General features: G+C 43.4%; 1 protein-coding gene across 4 annotated transcripts in view; it reads left to right on the plus strand.

Moving 5' to 3' along the window:
* Positions 1-21,818, plus strand: part of ITSN1 (intersectin 1) — a 170,164-nt gene that overhangs the window by 18,322 nt on the left and 130,024 nt on the right. Inside the window, exon 2 of one of the 4 annotated variants that reach the window (XM_054578067.1) lies at positions 21,424-21,505. The exons of the other annotated variants lie outside the window; for them this stretch is intronic. The gene's annotated coding sequence lies outside the window, so the exon portion shown is untranslated. The remainder of the gene's footprint in view (positions 1-21,423; positions 21,506-21,818) is intronic. 4 annotated transcript variants of the gene reach the window in all.

Genomic DNA, 21,818 nt, shown 5'->3' on the forward strand with positions numbered 1-21,818 from the left:
TTAAGAGTTATGCTTGGCTTACAAAGAGATGCTTTGGAGTGACTTCTGGGGTTATGTGACGCACACCCACCATCCTACCCGTCCACAGGAATGTTGGAGTGCCTGTCATGGCTCAGGTATTTTGCAAGAGACTTTTGCATATCCATTCTAAAATTTGTTTTCCACAGTTTTGTGAGCTAGATGAGAAATACCCTTATGTCACAGAAAACAGCAGCTCACATTTGCTACCATGCATAGTAATGAAAACATTACAAATGGCATATTGGGTAGCTGGACTTAAATTTTAAAGACTGCTTTTTTTTTTTTAAAGAGACAGAAAGCTCCTTTATAGAGTTTGTTTGTTTGTTTGTTTATTTTAGAGGGGGAACGGAGGGAGAATGGGAGGGAGAAAGAGAGGGAGAAAAACATTGATGGGCGAGAGAAACATCCATCAGTTGCCTCTCGCATGCCCCTAACCAGGGACCCAGCCTGTAACCCAGGCATGTGCCCTGACTGGGAGTAAAGTGGCGACCTTTCAGTTCTTGGGATGATACCCAACCCACTGAGCCATACCAGTCAGGGCACTAAATAAAAAAAATTCTTGCATTACCACAAAAATAAATGGGAGTGTTATAACATTATAGAATGACATTTGGCATAAATGAGCATTTATCTGGTAGGCACATTTCTGGGCTTTAATCTACCTTTTAATTCTAAGAGCAGGAACTGTTGATATGAAAGAATGTTCTGGAGATGGCCCGAAGTTTCTTCAAATTCTCAGGTCCCATAAATCTAGGCAGTTGCAGCCGAGCTAGATACATCTGGCCATTGTGCCTGCCGTTATTTCTCAGAAAATAAAAGCTATAAACTTGAGTGTTGTGTTTATATTGGTTTTATTATGAAATACATTACCATCTAGATTTCTTCTCCAGTCTGTGGTTCAGTTTACAAAGTCATTAACCAACATATAGTTACTCTGTAAATCACGGGCTCCAGTTAGATGGATGGGCCTTTAGGCCCTGGCTTTGGTGGTAACTGTAGCCTCTTATAATTGCGGTCAATATGCAACACAGATGCTCTTGGAAGTAGAATGCTGAGTCAGAATATCCTGAACAGTTTTTGTCTGATTCAGAATGTTAGCAGAGATCTAAATTGGAATGATAAAATGACAGTCACCCATCTGGTTTTGGGCTTACTACTTTGTGACATTTCTAAACCCTATTAGAGAGGCAAGTTCTAGAACCAGAAATTGCTTAAAAGATTTGTGCAGGCAGTGGTAATTGGAATTCAAAAGTGACATAACAAAATGTAACTATGAGCATTTTCTAAAAAGTCCTCTGCTTAGGCAACTGGGCAAAGTTGATTATTATTTCATGGTTGAGAGGCAGTATAGCAAAGGGATTAAGAGCACATTCTGGAGCCAGACTGCTCAGCTACTGATTGTGTGACCACAAGCCAGCCCTTCAATGTGTCTGTGCCCTGTAGCCTCACTGATAAAAGGGGTGGATTACAGTTCTTGCTTTGTAAGGTTGCTCTGAGCGTGTGGAGACACCTAGCACAGTGCTTGACTAAATGATACACGTTTTATAAGAAATGATCTTATCATTAACTTTGATCTAATCCTGGATTTATAATTTAAGACAAAAATGAAGATATTCTATGGTCCTGTTGTCAGTTGATTCTATAATCTCTCAACTTCTCAGTCGCTGTTTTCGTCATCTGGAAGGTTGGCGTCTTGTATTAAGCTTGGTAGTGAGGGGAGGACCAGGTGTGTGTTGCATTTAGAGCGCTTTCACCTGCTCATAAGAAATAATTAGACCTAAGAACGCAGCAAAGGTAAAGAACCCAAGTCAAAAATGAGCAAATGGCATGAATAGGCACTTCTCTGAAGAAGATATGAAAATGGCCAGAAAGCACCTGAAAAAATGTTCATTGTATTTGGTCATTAGGGAAATGGACATCAAAGTATGAGATGCCACTTCTTGAGTAAGATGTATTGCAATTATTTTCTTGTAGATCCAGAAAAGGTAGAAAATGAAGCCGTGAGAGTTTTTATACCTGTTCTTTCCTTAGTGCAAAGGTTCCCAAAGTGCAGTTGGTAGCTTCTGGGGGTCATTGTGACCCTTTCAGAGGGACTGCAGGCCCAGGTTATTTTCGTAAGGATAGTTAAGATGTTATTTCCCTTTTTTACTCTCATCCTCCATGAGTGTACAGTGTAGTTTTCCAATGTCTTTAAGTGACATGTGGTGACATCTTTTGATGGCTAATGGTTTATGTGCTTGTTTTTGCCTGTTGTTTTTTATTTTTGATTTTTTTATTAACATTTTCTAAGGTCAGCTTTTTGGGATCCTCAATAATTTTTGAGTGTAAAAGAATTTTGAGGCCAGAATGTTAGAAAACCAATGTCTTAGTGAAAGTGTTATGTGCTCATAATAATAATAAAAATGTATGAAGTGCCTGTATTATGCATTTTTGAAAAAGGAAAAATAAATTATAAGCCAGATGCTGTTTGGGGGGGTGTCATTTTATGTCTTCATTGCTCGGAAGTTACTAGATTTGGGGCCATGGTGTTCTCAGCGCAAATACTGGTGGTGATGGAGGTCTTCACGTTCAAACACTCCAAGAAAAAGCCACCAGCCTCGCTAAGAAGGTCGCTTCGCCTTGGTTGGGCCCCTCCGGGCTTGCAGTCGCCGAGGGAGTGTAGGTGCTGTGCCAGGAGGAACGAGCCAGCCCTGCGCCAAGTGCTAGAAGGGGGAGGGGCTGCCAAGAGACCTGCAGCGGCGCTAGAGGCTGCGCCCCCGGGTCTTCCCGTTGTTTGGCCCTCAGTCGACCGCCCCAGGTCCCTTTCTGCACGGCCCACACTGGGCTGAGGTGGGAAGCGGGGACGGGCTGGGGATGTTCCAGGCAGTCAGCGCGAAGCAGGCTCCATGGGTATTAAAGTTGGGCATGACCGCACTTTGCCATTTGTGCTTTCAGTAACAGCTTTTACCTCTGGGGATTTCCTTTGCGGTGTGGCCCTGTCTCTTCCTCGGTCCTGCACTTGTGCAGGCCTTGATCTGAAAGGTGTGTGGAACTGACTCGTTAGGAAGAAGTGTGGGATCCAAGAGAAGCTGGCTGGCGGGCTGGCGGGGGGGCGGGGGGCGGCCGCTCTCTCCGAGGCCCCTTCCAGCCGTGGCAGCGACCGGGAACCTCCCGTTCAGGGCCACTGTCCAGATGTTCTGGTTTGTTTACGTCCATCAGAAGCCAGGAGAAGAGGCATTTTTACTCTTAGTCTATGTGCATGAAAAGGGGCTATTTATGCCACTATTTTCCTTTAAGATTTCTATATTTGTGGGTTTATTTTCTACTTACAAACTTTTTTATTCCACAAAATAACGTGTTCATATTAAAACTCTCTCTGAGTGGCTTATTTACTCAGCTGCCCAAGTCAGAAGCTCCTCACTCAGCCCGGGTTCCTCCTTTCCCTTTCACCCACTTCCAATCAGGCCCCACCGACCTGGCCTGGTTCCCGAGGTCCCTCCCTCTGCTCAGCTGCTGCTCCGCGTCTCCAGGAGCTTTGCCCTCCTTCCGTCTCTTTCACTCCCAGAGCCGTTTTCAAACTTTTCCACCTTCGGACCCCGCCATACACTTCAGATGTATTGAGGGCTCCCAAAGAGCTTTTCGTCATGTAGGTTCTTTACTGTTGCCATATTAAAGTTAAAATTGAGAAATTACTTATTTTAAACTTTTTATTCTTAAAAAATGAATAGTAAACTCTGAAGTTAGCATAGATAACTTTTTAATGAAAATAAATGCCAAAGCAAAGAACTGAAGTGAGGAAGGCGCGGCACTTGCGTTTGGCAGGCCTCTCCGCAGACGCGCGGGATGCCCAGCTCTGCGCCGCCGGGCCGGTGCTCCCTTTCCGTGATGCCTCCTTTATTCTCATGAAGTGAACTTCTTCAGTAATGTCAAAAATATCAGCCTAGTGCCCTGACTTTTTTTATAAAGAGGAAATCAAAGTAATTTGCACTGTTTGACCACGTCGGTTGCCTTGCAGACAGAGGGCGCGAGATGCTCACCGCACCGCAAGTGCAGGAGATGCAGGCGCGCAAAGGGCTTTTCCCAAAGTGTGAACAGCTTTTGGTAAAACTCAAAATAATCTTCTCTCGAATTACACTCCCAGAAAATCGCGTGTACAGTAAAAGCTTTTAAAAAATACTTTGTATGTAAAATGGAAATTGGTTCTAGGTGCAGATCATTATAAATGGATTTTCCCCCCTCCATGAATGTCTAGAGAGACATTCAAAAGTCAGGAGGCAGTTCCTTGTATGGGACTGTTCAGAGCATCCTGTTAAATGTCAGTGGTGCCTCCTGGGGAATGTGACAACCATAGACAGCCATGTGCATTTCCAATCATCTGCTGGGGAATGACATGCACCTATCAAGAACCTCTAATGAATGGGATCTTGGCTGGGTTAAAAAAAAAATTTTTTAATGTTGGGTGATCATCTTACAAATAACTTACATAATAAAATATTTGAAACAAAAGAATAATTGCCTGTCATCTCACCACCCAATATAAACAATACTAATGTTTTGTTCTGTTTGTTTTGCCTTTTTTTGTTGTTTTCCTATAGATAATTTTTCCCATTTAAAAAATGGGATCGTTTATAAATGACTTATTTTTTTTAACTTGGCGTGGTTCTACTTGATTTTAACTAATTCATCTGTCTCATTTTATAACAAATCATTTTTATTCTTTATTTGTTTGTAAAATTAACACAGTCTCATGTTACATGCAAACATGCATACCCATGTCTCTTTTTAACATTAAAAGTGGTGCCAACAGGAGGAAACAGTCTGACAGGGAGGAGTGAGCCTGGGCTTACAGGGAGTTGGGTGGCCTAGAACCAGCAGCCACCTTCTGTCTTCTGGTCTCTAATAAGTGCAGAGGTAGGGCATGTAAAGTTCCTGCCCTGGGCGCAGGGAGAGTCCTTGCCTGACTGAGGACGGAGCACACAGTCTGGAGGACTGGAAAGGGAGGCTCCTTTGTGTCTTCAGCGCCAGCTCAGTGCCTGGGTCATTAATCCATGAAACAAATGACTAGGGCAGAATCTTTATTTTGTTGGACTGTGAATAAACTTTGTTTCATTTCTATCATGGTATATACCTTCATCACAAGTAAATATGTAGATTAATTACCATATCAAGCCTCAAAACATCTTGCCCCAGATGGGGTCATCTATTATTGAAGTAAAGCTATTTCTGAAGCTGCTAGCACGGTCCGGTTGTATGTACGTCTAGCTACGGCTGGAACGTCACTGTTACTGGAGAGTCTGGCTGATGCTCGCGTAGCCCTGCCTGCGGCAGGGGTCATTAAATGAGCCTGCAGTTCCCTCTTCCTTTGCAAAGGTGATTTTCTTTTTCTTTATTTTTTTAAAAAAAGATTTTACTTATTTATTTTTAGAGAGAGGGGAAGGGAGGGAAAGAGGGAAAGAAACATCCATGTGTGGTTGCCTCTCATGCGTCCCCTACTGGGGACCTGGCCTGCAACCCAGGCCTGTGCCCTGACTGGGAATCCAAGAAACGACCCTTTGGTTCTCAGGCCGGTGCTCAATCCAGGGAGCCCCACCAGCCAGGGCTCAAAGGTGATTTTAGTTTTGTGAAAAGCCAGAAGATGCAGGGCTCCAAATCTGGGCCGTAGGGGGCCCTGAGTCACCTGGGTGATTTGATGTTTCACCAAGAAACTCCGCACTGCATGTGATGCATGAGTGGGCACGGTGATGCGATAAAGCTGACAGTCACCAGGTGCCCATAGCTGTGGCCTCTGAATCATTGAAGTAGTTTCCGTGGAGGAATGTTCAAGCTTAATGCAAAATTGGATGCAGATTCGTTGCTCTAGTCTCTCAGTCATTTTGAATGCAACAGCCACACAGTGCGCATGCTCAGTCAATGGCGTCTACCGCCCGCATTGACTAGTACAGTGAAAACATCATTGTTCATGCGTGCTCATTTCAGACCACTCTTGTTGTCTGCCAGGTGACATGTATGTCGTGCAAACTATTCTCATTATATTAACAGTGGCTGGACTTTTTCTGGACAGGCCTTGTCTACCTGTTGGTATATATTACCCTGACCATGTGGCTTTATAATCTGTTTTTTTAATGCAATATCTTGTCATTAGATGTAATTCTGAAGCATCTTTTTAAGGTACAGGGTATTCTAACCTAAAAAACATAATTCGTACCTGAATCTTCTCAAACAACCCCCAATCCCCCTACCCCCGCTTAGGCTGAATTCCCTGAAGTAGACTTGGTAGGACAAAGAGCATGTAAAATCTAAAGCTATTGACATATTTTACCAAATTGTCTCCAGAAAGGGCTTAGTAATTACTGCCCAGGCTCCAAGTCTACACTTACTGCTATTTTAATACTTTCTAGCTTGATAGGTGAAGAAAAATCTCCTTGTTTTAATTCAGCTCCTTTGCTGATTTGAAGCTTAGCACTTCTTTTCATGTGTTAATTGCTCATTTATATTTCTTTTGAATTTCTGCTCTTGTCCTTGTCACATTTTATTTTTTCTTAATTTATGTGAGCTCCCTACACTTAGGGATAGTAATGTCTTAGGTCATAAACTTCAGAAATTTATTCCCAATTTTTTGTTTGCTTTAAAAAAATTACCTTTTTTAAACCTTGGCCTATTAGGGACAATGCTCCAACCAACCGAGCTACCTGGCCAGGGCCCCTTGTGTTTTTCTTTTATAGAATTATGTACAGCCTCCCCTTTTCCCCATCCACCATTTTTCATTTGTAAGGGCTTCTGCCCGTGGTGTCTGATGAGAAAGTCCTCTCTCACTCTAAGATTTTATAAATATGAACCCACATTTTCTTGTAGCACACTGTCATTATTTCATTTATTTTTTCACTAGACTATTTAAATTATCTATAATTTGTTTTGGTATGAGGACATAAATATACTCTAGTGTGAGCAAATGCTACTTACATTTTCTTATAATGTAGCTGTTTGGTCACACTATGCAAACATTTGGCCAACGTGGGGAGCCATTTGGAGGTACACATTCAGTTTCACTCTGAGGAGCATGGGGAATTCTGAGAAGCCTTCAGGGGTTCGCCATGGGGGTGAGGGGAAGGAGGGCAGAGCTGAGCAAGTGTATTGTATTTTCAGCCCTGCTTCTTCCAGGAACTGCAGACTCACTGTATTTTTGTCACGTATAATGTGTACTTTATTGTCAAAATTTTTGAGGGAAAAATAAGGTTGTGCATTAAACATGTGTAGCACCTGAAACACCTTGTACCTGTTCTTGTGTTATGTAATTACTTGTTACATAAAATTTCTTGTACCATAATATATTCAAGAATAAATGCAAAAATTCCTCTATAATACGAATTCATTGCGCACTATACATGGGAGCGCATTATACACAGCACCATTTGGTAGATGGTCAGCCAGGCACCTTCTAGGCAGATCTTCTTGGGCACCCACTAATTGGCTGCTCAGAATCGAGGTCTCCCAAACAGATGGTGATGCCATCCCCGCGTTTGTCTGCACACCTCGGGCCTTTCCAAGTCAAAGCATTTTTACAGCTTTGTTGTGTAACTATTTATGTTTCAGTTGTGTTATTCATACATGTGAATGTGTATACTCTTTGATCTATACATATTGCATTGTATTTGCGTTCTTTGTTGTCTATTGAAGTGGAAACACTCTAGTTTATGCCTTCTCTGCTTCCTTTTTCAGCTCCTCACTGTGATGTGTACCTGATTGCCGCTTTAAAATTTAATTGATTTCTGTGACAGTTGTCCTATGACAATTTCAGTATTTTAGTTTTAGGCTACTCTGTTAATTAGAAACTCACCTCCATTGTGTTTTAAGTTTTAACTAATAAGTTCTAACCTGTATTAGTTTCAGGAGTACAGTACTATGATTGTCACAGTTAATTTATTTCAAAGGAAAATGGCAGATTCCATTCCTCGGGACATTTCTTGTTCTTTTGTGTCCTGTGGAATATCTTCACCGGCGCCATCCTCTGAAGGTTTTCTTGCAGGAAGGGAATGTTATACGTGACTGAGGGCACAGGGACAGGTCGACAGCTCCAGGTGCCTGAAGTGCAGCAGATGCGCCTGCACAGGAACCCGACGAAACCAGACAGGCAGTGGGCGGGGGACCCGGTGTGGGTTCCGGCTGTCAGCACGGCCTCGGCTGTCCTCTGCAGGTCCGCACAGCTAGGGAGGGGCTTCCTTACTGCTCCCTCCTGGCCGCTGGTGAGTGGCCTTCTTCACTGTGACCAGGCGCGGTCAAGGGAACATGGATCGGTCAGCTTTTGCTTAATTATGTCGCAGTAACAACCCACAAATCTCACTTGTTTACAACAGCAAAACTTCATTTCTCACATTAATGCCCTCTGTGGCTTCGTTCTAGGATGCAGGATGGAAGCGTGAAAAGTGCCAGGGCAGAATCCCCCAGCGGCTCTGAGTGCTGCCTCCGCTCTTGGAGCGGCATGCGCCATTGCTGCTCATCCTTCGTCGGCCAGAGCAGGTCTCGCGGCCAAGCACCGCCTCAGCGGGCAGGAAGTCTCGTCCCCTGCAGGGATGGGCAGGTGGAGGAGGGTCTGGTGGGAGCAGGGCAGCGGGTGTTTTCACAGTAACACTCTTTGTGGCAGTATATGTTTGGACATAGTGACCTTACAGAAGCTTTCTTGGGGTTTTTGAGGGGTGTTTAGAGCCGGTGCTGGGCAGGCAGATTTACAGTTCTGTCCTCAAGCACCTTGACAATGGGAGTTTACCAGTCGTCTCTTCGTTACCATTTTGGGGATCTTGGGAGAGTGGATCTAGTACATGATAGCTGCTTAATAAATGTTTGTTGGACTAAGGAACAAACTAACAATAGATAGAAAGCAATTCTTTTCATTATCATTAGTGTCTTCTGCAGCTTCGTTTGAAACAATTTTATAGAGTAGTTCCTATAAATTGCACTTTTATATATAAAAGGAAAATGCTTGCTTGGTCATTTTTGCCATACAAAAATTGTTTCTCTTAATGGCTTACATATTCATTATAGAAATTTTGTAAAACGTGTATTAAATACAAGCAAAGAAAAGGTTGTCCCCTATCTGGCTACTCAGGACCACTACTGTTTATTGTATATTCCACTGTATTTCCTCTTCATTTTTTTCTTACAGTTTTTTAATATTGTCCATATTTATAGTCATATTGTAATCACTTATTTTTCTTACTTTTGCAGTCTCTCTTGCTTAACTTAGAAGGGTGTGTGCATCAGCAATCGGAAGGGTCATAGAGGACACAGATGAGTATTATGAGGTTAATTTTAACTTTCCCTTGTTCTCTTTCTCTCTGCAGGACTCTGTTCCTTCATATAAACTATTCCCTCAATCAAAACAGTTACACCCTATTCTTATGCGCTCCTTTGTTGTAAAAATGGAAATGAGCAAGGAATGATGAAAGGTGGACCACGGGCCTGAAATATAAGGTGTTGAGGTGATTCTCAGACTAGATAATCAGCTCTTGGAAAATCAAGCTTTTCTTTTTTTATTTGTTCTTTTTGTTCTTTTACTTAAGACATCACTTTTTGTATCCTGGAGTTTGCAGTTTTCTGAATGATCTCAATGTCAAGAATTTGATAAGTTGATTTTAGTCTTACTATCTTTTTGTGGCTGATACGCTCAACCCGGCCCCTGCCTAAACCTGCATTGAGTACCCTCTTTATCTAAGGTTGCTAACTTTAAAAAAAAAGCTTTATTTTTTAGTTAGCAACTGATCTTTTGTAAGCAACCCATTGTATAAGTTAACCGTGCCTTATTTTTTTGTGTCATTAATCATCTTCCCTCTAAGCTTTGGAAACCTGGCTGCATCTCGAGGCATCTGGCCGTTCACAGAGCCACCCTGCTGAGGTGAATGCATGCGTGTTTGTTGTCTTGGTATACAGATCTGAGAACTGGTTTATCTCCCGTAATACACGGATTGAATTCCGTATGTGTTACAAAAAGGTTACTTTTGTGTACATTTTACAAAGAGATCTGATTGAGGCTGTAGAAGTTACCATGAAGATGGCATGATTAACCCGACTGTTTATTAAACTCTTTTGAGTAACTCCTGTACTTAATGTAATTTCTGAATAGTTTGAAATACCCAAAGTTGATAAAGGGGGGTGTGACCAATTTTTGAATTTTGATGAATTTGTCTATTTTAATTTTTGTAGTTGCTGTTCCTTTTAGAAACGTCCACTCTAGAAATAGATTAGGAGTGTGTGCAGAACAACAGCTTAAATAATGTGCGTGCTTGTCGTGGGAGCAGAAGCCCCCGAGTGAAGCTCTCAGATGAGAGAGGAGGAGGAGGGGCAGAGGGAGGGAACGGCCCGCCAGCCCTGTCTGTGGCGGGGGTGGGGTGGGGGGCGGGGGGGGTGGCCTGTCGGGGCGCCTGTGAGCCTGGCCAGGTCTTCACTCCCCCAACAGGGTGCGTTGTAGTGGTCCCTGTGCTGTTAAAGCGTTTTGATTACTTCTGTATTAGTAGAGTGCTATCCCTTCTTAAAGAAATGTGGTTCTTAATAACTTTGAGTTAACGTGTGACTGCTTGTCTAATCTAACGTCTGCTTTAAGAGAAGGGTCCCTTTAAGGTCAGTTCACCGGTCCGGCATTCCTCTGGATTGTCAGGTGTCTCAAATCATTTACGGAAGCTAAAGTGATCCATCGGAGTATTGATTCCATTGAATAAAAGACAGTCGGGCTCTTTTGTCCGGCAATTCTTTGCATGATCCAAAAGAAAGAAATTTCCCAAATATGAAATAGCATGATTTATGGGACTATTTATTAATATTGTAAGATAATATGTTAAAAGTTAGCTTAATTTAGTTCAATCCAAAATTATCTCTTAGCACTGATGTAAAAGATACTTTAAAATTTGCTCAGCTTTATTTAAAGCCTGTATGTTGGGGTAGAAACAGTTTCCCCGGGGTATCCCATAATTTCCTTTAATTATTTCAGAAAGAGTATCTGTTACCAGGAAAAGAAAAGAAGAACTGTCATTTTTAAAAATTAGGCTTAATTGCAATGTCATATAAAGGCAAAATCATATTAATCTAGAGACAGGTAATTTCTTGATTCAGTCTTTTACAATTGAAAAACTGTGGATTCATCCTAATTGTTTTATAAATATAAAGAATTGTTAAAGTTCTTGGTATATTCCTTTTGAATTCTCAGTTAAGAAACTTTTTCTTAGTTGGTAGCCTACAGAAATAGGGTAATTGAGAAGAATTTACTTTCTAAAATTAGCTTTCTTCTCTTTCTCTATTTACCCTTTTATTTTGAAAAATTTCGAAAGCTACAAAACCGGTGAGGGGAGCAGTAAATCCCTAGAACCACGTCCATACCCCAGCCTCGGACTGTTAGCTCTCGGCAGCCTCGCTTCGTCCCCCCGCCAGCCCCAGCTCGGGAGTGTTCTGAGGTGGACTCCAGCCCTCACCCGTTCCATTCAAGTGTGGACAGCAGCGGTGGGAGCCATCTTCCCCGGCGTCAGCGCAGGCGCAGAAGATGGACTAGAACTCAGAAGGGACAGACTTTGCCTTGAAGAGCTCACCTTTTAAGAAAGGAGCTCGTATTTTCACTGGGTGCTTTTTTCAAGTTTCTCTTGTCTTTCAAATAAGGGCGTGTTTGCAGAGTTTTTAAGTTCTTATCGGCTTGGAAATTCCTGTAGCAAGTTCAGGTTTAGTCATCCTGTAACTGCTTTGGCTGTGCCTTATCTAAACAGGATTGAAGGCAAGAAAGAATTATTTCACCGCGAGTTGGCATCGAGAGGAAGTTAGATATATTGGGTATGTTTAGGAAGTGCCCCGTAATTCTGTAATAATATACTAGCTTTTAAAGTTGCCTCATTGTAATAGCTCTTAAAAAGCACAAAACACTTAAAGGTGGTCTTTTCCCCTAGCCAGCAGGGGCCATTTAATTCCTATTTTGAGTCAAAATAAAATTTTCTTTAAAGTACCTGGGATCTGCAAGTATTTGTTGACACATCCTTTATTGCTCAACTTGCTGGATTCCCAGGCCGGTGCGTCTTTGTGTACACTTTGACCTTGCACTTTAAATTGAATTCCTCTGTCCTTTGAAGGAGTCATAAAGCTGTGAGCTAAAATATTGGTAAGTGTGAGAAGTATAATTTCCACTTTTCTCTATGATTTATAAATTTCAAGTGGTAGTAATAATCATAACAGCTTCTTGATTTGCTTCTAGAAAAGTAGATTCCAGAAATCATTTAAAAGGTAGATTCAGCAGATTAAAGAGAATGAAGTGTTTTCCTTTGAAACTAAAGCTGATTTTGCTGTAATTATTAATTCTTAAAGTTTAGTTCTTGAGCATAGAAAACTGTGGACTCGCTTGTCAATTCTACTTCATTACAATTGACCGGTCAAGTGATAACTTGGTCCTGCCGGGATGCCGACGCTGCACTGTGTGGGCGTGTGATCGGCAGTGTGATGTGTGTCTGTTTTTCTTCCGTAGCTAATCAGAATAATTATACTTATATGCCACCAGTTTCACAAGAGTATAGCTACAAGTAATATAATTAGATTTTTTTTTTTAATTTGCAGAAATATTTGAGCTACTTCAGAGGTTGGTGCTACTTAAAAGCCAGGTGTTATTAACATCTCACTTTTCTTGATTAGTGGTTTTGTTACTAGAAACATTGCTTTTTGTCTTGGTACAGTGTCTGATACATTTTGAATTTGTTCTCAGCGTTTTCAGTAGCTGGGACACTATAAAAGCATTCTTGTGTCCTATTTTTAGTGCGCAGCGTTGAGTCTGGATAGACGGCTGAGTTAATGGCAAGGCCGTTGAACTGTGCCGAGTGCTCTCCGCTTTCAGGGTTGAGTTACTGTCCGCAGCGCCACGTTTCACTGTCGGACTGGGCAGTCGGAATTGGTTTGCCTGTTGCCTAGCTGTCTTGGACTCAATTTTTGTCTAATTTCTACTGCCAGTATTTTATATCTTAAGTTTCGAACGACCGCAGGGAAGATTGGGGCTGTCTGACACAGTCAGAGCGAGACCTTTCCCATGAGGCGGCATGAATAAGAACGAACAGAGCTGAGCCAGCAGACAGCCCAGTTCCTCTGGGCTCCCGTTGTGTGTTTATTGTGGGTGGAACAGTTCTATCTGGTTGGGGTTGTAGTGTTTAAAAAAAATTAGGACCTGCATCCTGTGTATTTTGCAGAATATTCATTTTCTTTTAGTCCTAACAATATTTTGTTAACCTTATACTTTGCTAGGTTGAAGAGTTTTAAACTTAGTGGTTAAAGAATTTTCCAGCTGCCTTGGAATGCTTATAGGCACGAGCTCTTCCCATAAAGGGATGGCTTGTCAAGTGTTTAAGTTGTGATGCTTCTAATTTATAGAATTTGAGGCCTAAGGGTTTGGGGTGATAGTTTTTCAGGGAACAGTATTCCTCCCAGGGTGATCTTTGTCGTTACCAGGAACAAATGGGGCGACCTGAGTAGGACAGCATCCCACGTGCGTGGCAGGGACCGCTGTCCGCGGGGACGGGCTGTTTGACGGCAGGCGGCTGGGGCGGGCGCCCTGTGATGACCGCCTTGCCTTCGAAAGGCCCGTAGCAAACAGTAATCACGTACTTTGGTGTTGAGTGAAGACAAGAAACAAGCCTCTGATGTTGAACTGGATTTGTTTGATTTTAAGGCCATCTAAGTAAGTAAAACGTGTGCTGTGTGCAGACAAAGAGGAGCCTCCTGAGCACTTGGTTGCTTCCAAAATAGCAAATTTGTAGCATGTGACTACCTGTTTTAATGTATAGCTTTTATTTTTAAAAAGGTGTATGTTTCAACGTCAGCTTCATTAGTTGGACTATGTTTTATGTATTTCTGTCAGAACTCCAGATAGTTTGCAGGTCACGTGGCCAATATAATAATACTGTGGGGTTTAGGAAGGTAGTTTGTTTATGCTGTATTCTTTGGAATATTTTGGGGGCCATAATCAACTTTTAAAATCATAATTTGTTGTTTGCTCTGGTATCTGCCGCTCTGGAGACTTGAAGTTGGTTCCTGAGCATTTGTGGGACAACACAGTAGCCGGAATCGGCCTGGGAAGGACTCCTCGTTTAGTTCTCAATCTGTGCAGGGGACCACCGAAGGGGAAGGGTGGTCGCATGGAATTCTGAGCACGTACTTCATTTTTTTCATTCTGAAACCCATTTATTCAGTACACATGGCCTGTGTGCCTTTTTAAAAATTATTTTCTTTTTATCCTCACCTGAAGACATTTTTTTCATTGCTTCTAGAAAGATAGGAAGGGGAAGAGAGAGAGATCAACGTGAGAGAGGCACATGGATTGGTCGCCTCCTGTATGCAGCAGAGGGTTGAGCCTGCCACCCTTTGGCCACGGGACCCCACTCTGACCCGCTGACCTGCGCTGGCCAAGGCTGCTTGTGTGCCTCTCATGGCCCAAGTTGTGCAGTGGCGGCTGGGAACCCAGAAGCGAGGCTTCGCTCTTAAGGGACCACCACGGCCTTGTCTCAGAAACAGAGTAAACAAGCAGGTCACAGTGGATTCGGTCCTAAGCTTGGAGCGTGCAAAAGGAACCAGAGAAAGAGGAAATCCACAAGACACTGTCCCGCTGTGTCACTGACAGTAAAACTCATTGAATTCTCCTTGGTGTTAAAGAAAAAAGTATTCTGACACTTGTGAAAATAGTAAGGACGACTTTATTGAAGAATGCCGTAACAGAGGAGAGGGAGCGTCCACTCTGAATACAACAAGGAGTGCGAATTTATAGGCCAAGAGCAGAGCGAAGAGGTCAGTGGATGGAAAATTGCTAAACCGACCTAACAGGATTTGGGGAAAGATAGGCCAAGGACCTACGCGTGCAAGGTTAGGGATAAGGAACTTGATCAGATACTGAGTGAGGTTAGATACCAGGTGTTAGGGTGGCCGGCGACACTGGCCGGGAAAGAGTTCACAGAGAAGTGCGGGAAGCAAAGTGTTTTATTTTCGCTTTCCCAAGAGAGGGCAAGGGCCAGGTGTGGAGGAATGCGCCAGCCCCGACCCTGCGGGATGGGGACTGGGAGCTTTTACCGGGGACGGGCGCATGTAGAGCAGGATGTTTCCCTTAGGCTGCAGCTTATTTCAGGTTGTCTTCGGGTGCGGGATCCAGTTTGGTCATTGGGGTCTGGTGTGTCCTGTTTCGGAGACTCTGAGCCCTCAGGGCGCTTCCAGTAATTTCCTAGTCCTGAGGATAAGGACTCATAAAACAATCAGTGTCAGTGATGCTTTATGGGGTCCAGCCAGCTCGGTGAAAGTGGCCTCTGCCCTGCTCTCGGGGTCATGGGGCTTCTCCCCAAACGGACTCGGCAGGGGTCTTGCCGCAGCTGGTCTGGGCCGGCCGAAGGCAGGGCTGTGGCGCCGAGACCAACGCCGGGCGAGAAGCAGGCTCAGAGCCCGGCTGAAATGTGCTCACAGAGAGACTCTGTTATTGGAAGCTTGTCCAGTTAGCTACAGCGGTGATCCACGTTTGATAGACAAGGAATCTCAAGCTTAGAAGTAGTCTAAGCAGCTCACAGAAGGCCCACAGCCAGTGAGCAGCAGAGCTGGGCACTTGCTGGATGCCTTCCATCTGATGACTTGATAGTTTTGATCTCATCTCCTGGCTCCTGTGCCCAGCCTGTGATGGCTCAATTAATTTTCGCTAACCCACTGTGAGAATCAATAGGAGCTTGCCTCTGGTTTTAGAAAGACTTGTGGTCTTTCTGTGGTCAGTACTGTTTCAAAGCCCATGATTTGCACGGAGCAACATACTCCGGTTGCAATGCAGTGACATTTAAACGTTGGCAGCTTTATTAGAACTTCAAATAGTTGGTGTGACTATTTAGCTGTAAACAGCTCTAATTTTTACATGTATTTAGCAGAGTAACATTTTTTCAGTTGGATTTCTGCATCTCACCTATTGAAATATAGCCACAGACAGAAGAAAATATAAAAATTAGGATTTCAGATGATCAACATAAGAAACATCCAAACCTGTAGAGAAGTTTTGGTGAGGTTATTTGAGCCAAACTAACAACAATGGCACGAAGCAGTATCTCAACGGATTGAGATATGCTCCAGGGGATGGCGGTTTAGTGCCTTATTTTACACCTGACAGTCAGAGAAGGGGGCATGAGGGGGTCACGAAGTCCACTGGGAATAGATGAGGGAGGCTGATTCGGGGGGCCGGAGGGAAGAAGCGGAGGGGGACCCCTGGGAATGGATAAAAGGTAGTGGTAACGGTCAGCAGTTAACATGGTGACAATAACAATGGCGGGATTTGTGGTCTCAGCTTGTGCCCAAGGGGTTTGGGGAAAAAGGGAAGTTACCTTGACCTTCCAAAGGTCTGTTATCAAAGATGAGAAAAGAGCCCTGGCTGGTGTGGCTCAGTGGATTGAGTGAACCAAAGGGTCGCTGGTTTGGTTCCCAGTCAGGGCACAGGCCTGGGTTACGGGCCAGGTCCCAGGTAGGGGGCGCATGACCACACATTGATGTTTCTCTCCCTTTCTTTCTCCCTCCCTAAAAATAAAGAAAGAAATCTTAAAAAACAAACAAACAAACAAACAACAACAGAAAAACAAAGATGCAAAAAGACAGCAGACAGACTTACTTAAGGCAAAGATTGACCTGTTAGCGAAAAATACTGGCTAGGACATGACTACATGCCACAAATTGCTTTTAGTTAACAAGGTTGTTTGTTTATAGAAAGGGGAAGAGAGGGAGAAGGGAGCGAGAGAAACATCGATGTGTGGTTGCATTTCGCACACCCCCCTCCTGGGGACCTGGCCTGCAACCCAGGCATGTGCCTTACACTGGGAATCGAACCCACGACCCTTTGGTTCATAGGCTGGTGCCCAATCCTCTGAGCCACACCAGCCAGAGCAATAAGTTTTAATTTTAGACTGTCCTTTGTGGTTACTTGAGGTGCTGGAGTGTGTAACGGCTGCCTTGCAGGTTTCCCCTGAGCTTGTCAGGTTAGTGTGTGGCCCCTTTTCTTCCACAAAATGTTCTAAACATAAAAGCTCATTTTAAACATTAGCCAATAATTCTTTCTATGCGAAACCTTCAAAGATGGGAGAGTTATCCTGCAAGCGTTATGAATTGGCTGTTTTCTAAATTGTTGTAAGTGAAATATGACCATTTTTGTGTGATTTTACCAATTGTGCAATAAAAATGCACAATTGACAGTTAAATAGCTGGTACTGATGCAGTGGCTTCTTCAGGGGCGCGCATGAAGACGAAGCCCTCTTCAGCACGAAGGTGAGCCCCTTCCGAGCACAAGGCATTTCTGAGGTTCCCACCGTGGCAGGGTTCCAGGCCCCGTGCAGCAGCGGCGTTTCTTCTGTTTTCTTATCCCTCTTCCTTTCCTGCCTCTCAGAAGACTGACTTGGATGCATTTTGTCCTGTTATTGGTGCTTAGCTCCTAGCCTTCATGCTGTTCTTTAGTCTAGGATCCTGCTCCTTAGGTCTTGGTACACAGCTCCTAATTTAAACCGCGCTCATTGCTAGGGGCTCCACAGAGGGGCTTCTCTCCCTCAGGTTGGAAGCTCTGGGCTTTCACTGTAGCTGGAAGGTTGCTAGTTGACCTCCTTTGATACAACGTATATGAAAGTAGTAACTGAATCATTGTACAAGTTTTAAATGTTACTGATTGTATTTACAGCACTTTATACATGTTTTAATGTTTTGGCATGTTTTCTTCCAGTGTACTTTTTAATAACAAAAACATGGTAGATATCATAATACTTTACATAAAGTTCTATACTTTTGACAGCATTTTTAATTGTCACATACCTCATTGTATGGGTATAGCATAATTTACTTAACTATTCCCAGACTTTTGAGCATTTAAGATTATCTCACTTTTTAGTTGTTGAAAATAAAGTCACAGTGAACACCTTTGGACATATGTCTTTGTATTTTTTATTACTTTCTTAAGGCAGATTTCCAGGAGTTGAATTATTAGGCACATGGGTAAAGAAGATTTTTCTGACTCTTGGTACATGCGTTATCACGTTGCTGTCCCAAGGAATTGTGAGTTTGCCCTTGCACAGCAGCGTGGGAGAGGGCTCTTGTTGCTGTATGGTTAGAGTGTTGGAAATCTGCAATAATAAACTGACTTATTTTGAGGTCTTCATTCCTTTGTGGTGAGCTTTCCAAGTTGGGTTGACCTTAAGTAATTGGTTCAGATTCCCCAAGTAGGATTTTCCTTTGTCAAAAACTTTGTAAGATTCATTTCAAAAGTCGGGGTGTAGAGAAAATAAGAAATGCTTTCTTTGTCAGAGAGGGAATGAAAGGTTAGTTTTAGAATGTCCGCATCTAGATGAATATTAATCAGCGAAGTATTACATATTAAATGAATTAACTTCTCTTCAGTAACAATAGTTATCTTTTCAAAAAATCTCCTGAGTTTCTCGGAATTGTACAACTTAATAGCTCTTCCGGACCCCATAGCACTGGAACCCCGCGCCGCCGCCGCCTTTCGGTGCGCGGATGCGCCTGGGTCGGAGTTCTTGGTAAATGAGACACAGCCCACAGTGCGAGTCTAAAAATTGGATTCGGCCAAGTTTTTATATTATGAGAAGTTGGGCCTTTTAAAAGAAAATACAAAATGGAGAAAATCTGGGATTTTCTTGTCACTTTTATTCCAGCTCACAGTCTATTTGTAATTTTTAACAGAAACTTTCAAGCTTCCATTCTGAATTTTAACGGTGCAGCCGGATCCACGGAAAGAAATGGAGTGAAAGTCTCAGCTAATGGCGGCCAGGATTCCTTCCAGCCTCCCCCGGCCCCCTCAGGCTTAAACGTGTTTCAGTGTATCTCAAGTGAAGTGAAATAGAAGATTTGAATCCTCTGTCTGTTGCCCTCTGAAGAGGTCTGGTTTCCTGTTGACTGCCAGTTATTTGGTGTTTTAGTGATGCTAATGTTAGTGAATGGTTTTTTCAGTCCTAAAACTTCTTAGTGGTGATAAATCTTGTTCTGCATAGAAGTCCTTTGGGTCACCTAGCAGGGTGCAGTTGGTTTTTATTAATGACTGCATTGTCCTTTGCTCTCATTCGGGACACTCTGACAGTAAGGTTCTCCCTGAATCCCCCCCCCCCCCGCCCCCCGCTTCTTTACAGTTGGTAAATAATCTTTAGCTGCAGCAGGAGACAGCTGGCATCAGCTATGTTGGGTCAGATTATCAATACATAGCTGTGTAGATTTCCTTTACCTCCCGGTCAGGGGACACTTCACAGTCCTTAGCGAAGATTCTGAGAAATTCAACAACTCTCCCTTGGGGTTCCCGCGTGCACCAGGAGTGGGCCGCAGCGGACAGGGGGGTCTGACCGCCACTGCTGCCCATTGTGACACCACGTCTGGGAAGATGCCAAAGGTGCTCAATGTTCGCTGGGTTCTCGGTTGTGTATTTGTTATCAGGACTTAGATGTGGCAGATTTATTTTGATGAATTATTCAAATGTAGAATGTTTTACAAGTACCAGCACATGGTTGTTTTTATACAGCGTGTGTATGTTTTATCCCTTCTTTGACTGCAGCCTACAGACTCCCTCAACTCCCCCAGCTGCAGCCGACGCGGCACGGCGCGGTGCGGGAGCGGCCTGGAGAGCTGGCAGGAGGCCGTCCTGCTCTCTGCTCCTCCCCGCGCCGCAGTTCTGTTCTGCGCAGTGGGTGCTTTCTGGGTGGTTCCTTGACTTCTTTTCTAAAGCTGAAGACTTTCTCCTAAACTCTCTGCACAGCCTTGACCACTCACTCTTCCTGTAGGTGAATTGATAATCCCAGGCGTGGTTGCTGGCTGTATTTAGAGAGAGAGGCAACTTCGTTGCCCCGGGATCAAGCTGATCGTAAACACAGTACCTTGTGTTGCCCTCAGACACAATGTGATATCAGTTCTTGCGCCACAGTATGGAACCTTATGTTGTTTGCCTTTAAGTGCGCTTGTGCCTTGTAACGTGTTGAAAATCTAGTTTTTTCATGGTTGCTGTGGCCCAGTGGATTGAGCTCCAGCCTGTGAACCAAAGGTCCCTGGTTCGATCCCCGGTCAGGGCGCAGGCAGGGGCTGTGGGCCAGGTCCCTGGGCGAGGGCGTGCGAGAGGCATCGGAGGGGGATGGGTGTGTCTTTCCTACAGCAGTGATTTTCTTCCTCTTTCTCCCTCCCTTCCCCTCTCTCTGGAAATGGAGAAATAAATTTATTTTAAAAGAGTATCCAAATTCATTTAAAAAAAAGAAAAGAAACGCCAGTTTTTATTTGGAAGAAGCCTTCAGATCATCTTTTTTTAGTGACCATATAAACCCACATGACACAAATGGCAGTCGGTCTCCTGTTACCTAGTTCACTACGTTGTGTGCGTGAGAGAGAGAGACACACACTAAGTGCTTTCAATTACTGGTGAAATTTTAACTTTTTGATTGCTTAAAATTTTCTATTTGAGAAGGTACTGAAAGTTTGTGAGTTGAAATAGGTTAAATTTATACCATCTCATCATTAATTTGGCTGATAGTCTCAAAATTCCATGTTTTATATTTAAAATAAAATTTTGATCTAAAATGCTCATCACCCACTCAGTGATTCATAGTTACTGTTTCTGTATTTGATTTGGGGTTATCTGCATTTTCCAGGAATTACTTTTCAGTTTTTAGTACCTTGCAACAATGTTTTTTTTCTTAATGAACCTCTTGTAAATGGAATCTTCTGGAAGAAAATCCCTCATTTATTTTATTGAAGTCTCATGGATGGCTATCCACCCGCAGCTGTAGTGTGTTAGAATGTGATTTCTTAAATAAGTTAGACAAATCTCGTTAGTGATTTTCAGATGTTACTTTGCAGTTAATTGATGAGAATAAGCATCAAAGAGGGGCTGGTTAATTTCTGTTTATGTCTTTAAAGTCGGAATTTCTTTCCCTTTTTGTTTTCTGTTCCTGATTTCTCAGCTTTATAACTATGTTTTGCTGTCACCCTTTCTGAGGAAGTCTCTTTCCTGTTGCAAATACTAAAGTAGGAATGATTTAGAAGAACTGAGGTTAAAATCTGCGTGCTGAGCTGTGCAGGTAGATATTCCGGCTTTTCTCTTTGTGGGAAAGAGTAAACGGGCAAGTCAGCTGAGATGCCGCTGAGTGTTGCCAAGTGATGTGCTGACAGCTGGGCCTGACAGTGACTGCTCGCCACTGCTGCTCCTGGCTGGTCCCCTATCACCTCTGTCCCCTGCCACCAGCCCTCCCCCAGCAACCAAAACCTGCGAGGAATGCCTATTCTCTTTTTAGAGGACAGTTTGAGTGTTCACTACAGTTGTTCAGACAGAACATTGACAGTGTCTCTTTGAACTTAGTCACAGGGTTCTCTCTTTTACTGCGTTCTTAGCCCTTCCTGCCGTTTAACAGTCTCACTTGTGAACAGGCTGCTCATCCCTCGCAGGTCTTTGCCCCGGTTCCCCCAGCAGCGCAGTGGGAGCCATCGGAGCCCATGACTTCAGACATGGCGGGGCGACACCGATCAGGTTAGCTGTGTGTTCCGATCTGTCAGTGCCTTTGTCCGTGTGTTGCTTGGCTTTCAGTGCCTTTTGTGTTTCGAAAGAGCCCTGTGCACATCCTGCCCTGCGTGTGACCTCGTGGGAGTGGATAGGCGCAAAGCGGGGTGCAGACTTGCCTGGTTGTGTCCGTCCTTCCAGACTTTTCTTAATAAGAGATTGCCTTCGATTATTTAAAAGGTTTTCTAATTTTGAATATTTAGAGATGTAGAGGCCTCCAGAAGGAAAAGATATGAAGACAATAGTGTGTTGCTTTGTGATTTCTTTTCATTTTTATTCGAGA

The sequence above is a fragment of the Pteronotus mesoamericanus genome, unplaced genomic scaffold (genome assembly GCF_021234165.1).
Source record: "Pteronotus mesoamericanus isolate MK-2021 breed Mesoamerican mustached bat unplaced genomic scaffold, CSHL_Meso_final contig_116, whole genome shotgun sequence".
NCBI lineage: Eukaryota > Metazoa > Chordata > Mammalia > Chiroptera > Mormoopidae > Pteronotus > Pteronotus mesoamericanus.